Genomic DNA, 9897 nt, shown 5'->3' on the forward strand with positions numbered 1-9897 from the left:
AAAATATGTTGCATTTTGTTTGAGAGGTTATGGAACCTGGCTATGTTGGGAATTGGAGCAGCCAAGCTGTCAATTTTAGGGAATGAAGTGAGGGATGAAGAGCCCCCAACGAATGCGTCAAAAGGTCTGGAACTGGGTCCAGAACCCAAGGTTCTTCCAACAGATGAAGTCGAAGGAAGGGGAACCAAATCTGACGAGGTCAATGAGGGGCTATTAGAATGATGGTCCTTCCCAGGGCTTTTGCTTTCTGTAATACTTTGGGTATCAAGGGAATTGGTGGGAATGCACAGAGGAGACCCGGAGGCCAATCGTGTAAGAGTGCGTCCTTTGGGGAATTTCCCGGAGGGGGAATCAGGGCAAAGTAGCTTCTGCATTTTGTGTTTTTTGAGGGACCACTCGTGAGGCAACAAAAGTGTCCTGCTCAGTTTGTCTGCAATCACGTTGGATTTCTCCGGGATGTGCATTGCTATTAGAAAGCGCTGGGTGGATGCTGCCCACTGCCATACTCTTAGCACCTCGCGACAAAGGGGATAGGACCTGGTTCCTCCTTGTTTATTCAAGTACCAGACCAATGACATGTTGTCCATCTGAATCACAATTATTCCCAGAGGGAGAGAGTCCTGAAAGTACTGCAAAGCCAAAAGTACCGCTCTCATCTCAGGATATTGATATGCAGATGTGTCTCTTCTTCGGTCCATATGCCTTGGGCTGTTCTTCCCTGAAAAATGCCCCCCCCCCACCTTATCAGGGAAGCGTCCCTGGTCACTGTGGCCGCTAGTGAGGGTAGGATAAAAAGACGACCTATCATTAGTTGAAGAGAGGTCAACCACCACCGAAGATCCTTTTTGCATGTGTTTGCTACAATTATGAGATGAGACATTGGGAGCTCTTGATAAGACCATTGAGTGAATAGCAGCCATTGTATAATCCGCATTTGCATGTGACCCAATGGTATCATTATTACTGTAGCTGTCATCATGCGCAACAAGTTTAGCACTTCTGCTGCTGGAGCCTTGTCTCTGAATATGATGTTCTGGACTTGCTGACGAAGTAGTAAAACTCTTTCTGCTGGAAGTTTTAAAGTGGTGGTGTCCAATTCTGCTCCGATAAAAACGATATGCTGCGATGGCGACAAGGCAGATTTTTCTTAATTTATAGTAATGCCCAGATGATTACAAAGCGTAAGAGTGGTGTCCCTGACCTGTATTAGCTGATGCCTGGTAGTGGCGGTGAGGAGCCAATCATCTAAGTAGAGGAAACACCTGGAATCCTAAACACCTCAGGTGAGCCGTGACCACTACCATACATTTGGTGAACACTCTGGAAGCTGTAGTGAGACCAAAGAGCAGGGCTCGAAACTGGTAAAGACTGGCTCCCAGCCAGAAGTGCAGATGATCCCTGGATGGTCTGGCCATTTTTATATGGTAGTGCACATCCTGTAGCTCTATCGAGCACATCCAATTGTCTTTCCCTAAGAAGGGAAGTATCGACTGAAGCGTGACCATCTGGAACTTCTCTTTCTTGACAGATCTGTTTAGTCTGCTGAGGTCCAAAATAGGTCTCCAGTCCCGTCTTTTTTGGAACTAAAAAGAACCTTGAGTAAGTTCCGGATCCTGTCTGGTCTGCTGGGACTGGTTGGATGACAATTTTTCTTAGCAGCATTTGGACCTCTACTGTTGCTTGTTCCCTGTAACTGGGTGGAACATCCAGGATTTTTGTTGTCAATGGAGGGGGAATGGTGAAGGGGATGATTCCTTTGGAAACTATACTTTGTACCCAGTTGTCGTTTGTTATTTTGAGCCAGACATCTGGATACAAAGATAAGTGACCCCCAACTGCTTCCAGAGCAGGAGAGTTGGGCCTCCTTTCAGGAGCGCTGGCAGGGCTTCCCAAAGAACTAGTCTCTGTCACCCTGGTTTTGTGGACCCCCTCTGCCACGAGGGTCGGCGTCTTCCATTATTGCCCCCTCCTCTGCCCCTGGAAGGGGGTTCACCACGTGTGTCCAGAAAGGCTCCTTGGGGTTTTCGGAAAGTACAGTTGTGTACACTTACCATAAATGTAGATGTTCGAGTGTATTCACTGTTGCAGTCATCACTTTTGGGTTATCTGCTTGCAGTAGCCCTCAGTTGGCCTGATTAACAAAGTCTTGGGTTCTGCGTCAGTTGCTGTCCCTTCTTCCATGACGTCAGGTCGTCAGGGGTATAAAACATGCAGCCGACACCATTACATTAGTTTTTCTTGCCCCAGATGTCAGGTGCCCCCTTAATGGAAGCAATTAAATCTATAAATATACAAGGTTATACCTCCAACAAAAAAACAAATACACCAAAAAGCTTTTGAAGATAGTAAAGGAAAGTAGAGGTATATCCAAAAAAGAAAAAGAAGGGGGCTGGAGGGAGGGTAACCAGGACTGCAACAGTGAATACACTCAAACATCTACATTTATGGTAAGTGTACACAACTTATGTTCTTCGTGTTTCACTGTTGCAGTCATCACTTTTGGGTAGATTCCCAAAGCTAAGGATGGGAGGAGGAACTTAAATAGAATTAGGACCAGCTAAAAGGCCTTGCAAGACTGCAGTGGCACAGCCAGCTCTGGATTTAGAGAAAATTGGCAGATGGTAATGCTTGGTGAAAGTATGTATAGAACTCCAGGTAGCAGCTTCTAGGATGTCCCTGGTAGGGACGCCTCTGAGAATGGCTGTAGAAGTAGATGCAGCTCTGGTAGAGTGGGGTCTGATCCCCTGTGGGATAGGTTTTCCATGGTGTTTGTAGCAAAACAGAATGCAATGGCCTATCCATTTGGAAATGGTTTGCTTTGAAATAGCCTTCCCCTCTGCCCCTGCAGCAAATGCCACCAGCAGTTGATCAGATTTCCTTTGAGGTTTAGTTCTGTCCAAGTAGAATCTAAGTTGTCTGTGCACGTCTAAGGAGTGCAGAATCCATTCCCCTTCGTTAAGTGGATTAGGAAAGAAGGTTGGCAAATGTATGGACTGATTAAGGGCCACACTGGATACCACCTTGGGTATGAAGGAGGGATTGGTCCTGATTGACACCCTGTCCGCATGAAAGATGATAAAAGGCTCCACTGCCATAAGGGCCTGTAATTCAGATACCCTTCTTGCTGAAGTGATTACTAAAAGGAAAGCTGTTCTCCAAGAAAGGAATTTTACGTCTGCAGTGGCAGCTGGCTTGAAAGGGGGAAGGGTGGGCTTTTCCAATACAAAGTTGAGGTCCAAGGCTGGAGTTGGAGCTCTCCTTGGTGGTCATAGATTTTTGGCCCCTCTGAGGAACTGCTTAAGCAGTGGATGAGAGAAGAGGGGTGATTCTGTGTTATAATGAGCTGAGATGACTGCGGCATGAATTTTGATGGAGGAGAAAGACCGGCCCTTATGAAACATCTCAGTTAGGTATTGTAAAATCTGAGGTAAATTGGGCACTGCTGTGCTCACCTCTTGAGATCGGTTCCAGGTACAGAATCTTTTCCATTTTTCAGCGTAAGACTTTCTGGTACTAGGCCTTCTTGCCTCTAAAATATCCATCACTGGTTTACTGAGGGATGGTAAAGGAGAAATTATGTAATTAGCCAGGCTGCTAGATTTAGTGTTTGAAGTTGAGAAGGCAGAATTTGGTTTTCCTGCTGAGACAATAGAGTAGGAGTCTGAGGCAGGTGCCATGGGGCCCACAGTGACACACTGCGTAATAGGGGGTACCAGTGTTGGCATGGCCAGTCTGATACAATCAAAATTGTCCCTGGTTTGTCTTGTTTGATCTTTAGTAGTACTTTGGAGAGCAGAGGCAGAGGAGGAAAGGCATAAACTGATAGGTTTTTCCAGCTGAATGACAGAGCATCCACTTTCCAAGCTTGTTTGTGGGGAGTCCTTGTGCAGAATTTGTCCAACTGATAGTTTTGGGGGGAGGCAAACAGGTCTGTATCTGGGCTCCCCCATTTGCTTGAAAATGTTGAAAATCCTTGGTTCCAGTTTCCACTCGTGTGGGTCCATGAGGTTTCTGCTTAGTTCGTCTGCCAGTGTATTTAGTTTTCCTGGCAGGAATTGAGCTTGTAAATGCTCCTGATAGTCCAGGGCTGTGTTCCACAATGCCATGGCTAGTCTGCAGAGGGGGTAAGAATGTGTACCCCCCTGCTTGTTTATGTACCACATAACAGTGGTGTTGTCCGTATTTATCATTAATTGTCCTGGAAGAATGTGGTCCTTGAAGGCTGTCAGAGCATTCTGTACAGCTAACATTTCTTTTTGATTGATATGCAGGTGCATTTGACTTGGGTTCCATTTGCCCTGAATGCACTCCCCTGCCAGGTGGGTCTCCCATGCATAGTCTGATGCAGCTGTTGTTAAGGTTTGGGCAACAGGGGGTAGTGTGAATGGTAGTCCTCTGTTTTGGTGGCAGGCCTCTTCCCACCAAAGGAACTCTAGGTGTAGGCAAGGTATGACAGGAATCATTGCCTCTAGATCCTGTGAATGTTGACAACATAGGCTTTTGAGATACCATTGCAGTTTCCTCATATGCAGCCTTGCATATGGAATTAGAAGAATGCATGAGACCATAAACCCCAAGGCTTGCAGTATTTGCCTTGCAGATAACTGGGTTTTTGTGGCCACTTGTTTGAAGTAGGTTGTCAAATGAATCTGTTTCTCTGGCGTGAGGAAAGCCATCTGGGAAGTTGTATTCAAGCTTGCTCCCAGGAATATAATTTGTTGACAGGGTACCAGTTGTGATTTCTTTTCGTTTATGGTGTACCCAGACAAGTCAGTACCCTTTGAACAAAGGCCAGATGATTCAAAAGTATGTCCTGGCTTTCTGCCTGAATTAGACAATCGTCCAGATATGGGTATATTTGAATATTTATTTGCCTGCAGAATGCAATGACTGGCACTAGGCACTTTGTGAATACCCTGGGTGCAGTAGATAAGCCAAAGGGCAGTGCAGAGAACTAATAGTGCATGTAGCCTGCTTTGAAGCGTAGGCATCCCTGATAGGGATGTGCAGGTATGCTTCTTTTAAGTTTAGTGTTGCCAACCATGCATCTTTGCCTAGCATAGGAAGCAGCTCGTGAAGAGTCAGCATCTTGAATTTCGGAATCACCAGAAAGGTATTTAGAGTAGAAAGGTCCAGAATAGGATGCCATGTATTGCCTTTTCTGGGTACTAGGAAAAGTCTCGAATAGAACCCTTGTCCATTTTCCTCTTCTGGTACCAACTGAATAGCCCCCATGCTTAAGAGAGTGAGTACTTGATTTTGGGCCTCTGTCCACTGATTTGGGGGTAGATCTGGCCACACGCTTAGTGTTGGTAAGGTATGGAAGTGAAATATGTATCCCTGGGACACTATATTTAAAACCCATTTGTCCTGAGTAATGAGTTCCCAGTTTCTGGTGCGCAGACCAATGTTTCTGCCTAAAGGAGTATTCAGTTGGGAAGTGCTTGGAAGTTTTAGAAGCAAGTCATTGAGACTGTTTTCCACAGGGGGGAGTCTTACTACTCCCTGATTTGGGTGCGGAAACCTCCCACTGCTTAGTCTTTTGTGTCCCTTGGGACTGAAACCTGGAGTTTCTGCTATGTCTGGGTTTGGTTTGAGAAGATCTTGAAGAGGCTGGAAAGGACCAATTCTTAGAGGGCCAGTGTCTACTAAATCTAGGAGTCTGAACTTGTAAGAAATATTTAACAGTTTGCATAGATTTAGCTTTATCTTCCATCCTTTTAAGAACTTCTTCAGCCTTGTTGCCAAACAGGCGGTCCTGATTTAAGGGAGCATCCAACAATTTAGCTTTAACATGCTCAGGTAAAGATTGCTCCTTAAGCCAAGTATGCCTTCTGAGCACAGAATCAGTAACAGCAGCCCTGCAAGAGGCCTCTAAAGAATCAAATCCACATTGCAAAGTATGTTTTCCCACCTGTTCAGCGGAATGCATTAAATCCTGTAATTCTTTATTTTCCGCACAGTCAGGAATCAACAGCATTTTCTGTTTAAGCAATCCAATAACATGTTGTTGATACTTTAACATATGAAACTGGCAGTTTAAAGCCCTAATGGCCAAGGTTGCAGAAGTGTAAACCTTCTTACCCCATCTATCCAGCACCTTGGAGTCTCTATCAGAAGGGGTAGGATTTTTAGCAGTAGAAGCCTTAATGCCCTTGGGGTCCCTGTGAAATAGTCTCTGGATCCGCAATAGAATTTTTAAAAAGGAACTTGTGTGAATCAGGAACCCTGTAATATCTGTCAGGCTTTCTGGGAGCAGGAGGCAAGGAATCAGGGGCAAAACTAGATTCCGAAAAGGCATCATCAACAATGTCTAGTACAGGAGGAATAGCTAAAGGCCTGTGCTGAGGAAGGAGTAAGAAATCCCTAAGCCACTTTTTTTGAATCAGAGAAATCCTGGCTTTCCCAGTGGAAATGCTCCCTTAGAGTATGCAAAGTTTCACCAAAAGAAAAATCATCTGGAGGGGAAGCAGAGGGAATACAGTCCTCTGCATCAGAATCCTCATAAGTAGATAAGGACAAATCCAGATCATCGGAAGAATCAGAAAAATCAGAATCCTGGTCAGAAGATTCATAAACAACTTCAGTTCTAGGTCTCTTAGAAGGGGGAGGCTGGCTTCCCCTGATTAGTGTTATAAGAGCTTCAGCCATTCTTATCATTTGTTTTTTAGGCATAGAGGCCTGAGCATGCAGCCTGGGCATCAGTTTTTTAGGCATGGTTCGAGATTTAGGCCTAAAAGAAGAAGGAGGCATCGGTTTAATATGCAAGTCCGTAGGCCTGAATACACCCTCAGAAGCTGGTACCTGCACAGCATCTCCGGACCCATCCAAGGTAGAGACATCCGCAGGTTCCATAGTTGAAGCATCTCGTGGCATACCGGACTCCGAATGGGTCTTAGTAGAGGCCTGTGAATCAGAAGTAGTGGGTATCAGGGGCTGCAAAAGCACATCACTGAGTACCGATGAACTGGCGACTGGCTTAGGAGAAGCATCATTGGCAGTTTTGGACCTTGGCAGCCTGTCTCTGTCTTTACCCTTGCGTTTTTTTGGAATCCCGGTAGTCGGATGGCTAACCGACGACATTGCTGGATAATTAAACTGAGAAGCGAAATATTTTGAGGCGAAAATATACCAACGATGGATAGTGCGCTGATTAAATAAAACACAAAACTGACAGCACAGTACATTGTGGTCAGGGCCTAGGCAAGGAATACAGTACGAATGAAAATCTTTGTGAGGTATTTGCTTTCTACAAGTAATGCAATTATTAACTTTTACTTACATTGGTAAGGAGCAAGAAAATGTTTCCTCAATGGGGTACTTCGTTTTAGTTGAAGACTTCAGTTCTGAAACTCGAAAATGAAAATTTCAGGAGTCGGCCGACTGGCACTTGCGAACTGCTTCTGCTTTGGGCACTGTATGGCAAGAAAGACTGATGTAATGGCGTAAGCTGCATGTTTTATACCCTTGACGACCTGACGTCATGGAAGAAGGGACAGCAACTGACGCAGGACCCAAGACTTTGTTAATCAGGCCAACTGAGGGCTACTGCAAGCAGATAACCCAAAAGTGATGACTGCAACAGTGAAACACGAAGAACATCTACATCTTTCCTCCCTTTTGACCCTTGGGGTAGGGTCTAGTAGGGTGGAAAAATGGACTCTGATGGCAGACATAGTCTTTCCTTCCTGCTCACATCTGGTCAAAGTTTCCTTAACTTTGGGCCCGAAAAGGGACGAGCCATCAAAAGGGGTGTTGACAAAGGATGACTTAAAGGGCTCCTTGAAGGAACACAAGCACATCCAGGAGTGCCTCCTGAGAGCAATTCCTGTACCCACTGCCCTACTTGTTCCATCAGCTGCATATGAAATGAGACGCATGGATGAGTTCACTATGGAATTGAGGGTGGCAAGCTGAGAGGCTAATTTGTTTGAAGCTCCTGCAGCTACCGTACCCTGAAGAGTATCTCCAAGCTCTTTTAGGAGGTCTTTTTGCAGTCTTGTAAAATGTGTGAGATAGTTCAGTGAATGCATGGCAAGATTCGCTGAACTGTACATGCGTTTCCCTTATCTATCCACGAGCCTAGCGTCTCTGTTAGGAGGATGGATAAAGGAAGAAGTTTCTAACATCTCCTTTTTGGTGGCTGCTGCCATCACCATGGCATCAACTGGCACTCCCATTGTGAGAAAGGACTTATCCTGACAGGCAGAAATAAATTCATTGTGCCTCCTCGGGACAGGCTCCATGGTGGACAGAGACTCACACGCCCTTCGTGAGACCAGCTCCATGAGCTCATCGAAGGGTGGAGATGCCCAAGAGGTGGAGGGTTGAGACCCAAAAGCCTTCAAGAGAACCGACTTATCTTCAGTAGGGTTGGTGGACCTCCAGCCACCCCTCTGCTTAAGGATTTCTAATATCTCTGCAAATGAGATATCTTCAGAGAGGGACCATGGGGACCCTTGTGATTCATCTAAGTTGGTATCAGACGTGAGAGACTCCTGCGGGGAGTCTAGGTGCTTCCTCTTGCAAATTCTCTTCCTGGGAACCTAATCAGTGGGAACTTCTGATGAGGTCTCGGAAGAGCATGGGCCACCCAGTGGGGCTTCCTGAGGCTCAGGGTCTCTACGCTTCAAAGGGATCTGTGAGACAGAAGTGGACACAGGTGCTTTTGGGGAGGAGGTAGTTTTACCTGAAGTTGTAGATGTCTTGGGGGACATCACTGTCTTCAAAGCTTCAAAGGTACCTCTGCTCCGATGAGAAGGGGCTGCTGGATCCAAAGAAATAACTGATCCCCTTGGCACTGGAACAGTGGGCTCTGAACCAGAGATAGTAGCTGAACTTATCCAAGCCGAGGCCCCAAAAGGCAAAGTCAGAACTGACAGGTCAGTCTGACTATCCTTCCTGGATCCAACGGGAGTGTGTTGGCTCCTAGACTCCTCAATAGGCACCAAGGACGTTCGGGTAAATGGAACCAATGGCACAGGAGCAGGCATTGGCTCCGAAGGCTCAACAATCATCAGGTCCAACTCCTCTGGCTCCAAAGGACCTGTATGGCTTGGAGGAGGAAAAGAAGTCGATGGCATAACAGTCTTCATTTCCTAAACCACTTGGGTCGGAGCTGATAAAAATTTAGCAAACGCCGGTGCCTGTAGCAACTTCTGCACCACACGATCTACATCCAAATCAGATAGGCTGATTGAGGACCGAGATGAATGTACGGAGGGTGGTACCGACTGGAGAATGGGAGATTTTAATACTTCGGAGACTGGTTCCAGGACTGGGGACTGGCTCTGAAAAGACAGGATGCTCGGCTGCAAAGGCTGTAGAGCCGGTGTCAACGTTTTTTAATTTTGTCACATCAGTAGACGAAGCCTTAGAAGACACTGAAGACTTGGGAGATTGGCTAGATTTACCCTGGTCACTCAAAGCTTCCTGAAATGAAGATTTTAAAAGTCCTCTGTCAATGAGTTTTCTTTTTCTCTCATGTAAAACTCTGGAAGAAAAAGAATGGCAAATGGAGCAGCTCTCTTGCAAGTGCAAGGCTCTAAGACAATAAACACAATTTAAATGACTATCTGTCACAGACAGCTTTTGTCCACACTTTGGAAACTTTTTAAAGCCAGACTTAGGATGCTTGTCTTTCTCCTGGTCAGCCATATTGAATTCTACAGTACCAAAAATTCTACTGTACAATAACAGACTGTAGTCTCAAAGAAGAATACACACACACGCACACACGCACACACACACTCACACACACACACACACACACACACACACACACACACACACACACACACACACACACACACACACACACACACACACACAAAACTTTAGCAAACTTAAACTACAGTAATTAGCCCTAAACAACAAATGGGCTGTATAAGAATAAAT

Source organism: Protopterus annectens, chromosome 9.part0 (genome assembly GCF_019279795.1).
Source record: "Protopterus annectens isolate FY-2018-M chromosome 9.part0, PAN1.0, whole genome shotgun sequence".
Lineage (NCBI taxonomy): Eukaryota > Metazoa > Chordata > Ceratodontiformes > Protopteridae > Protopterus > Protopterus annectens.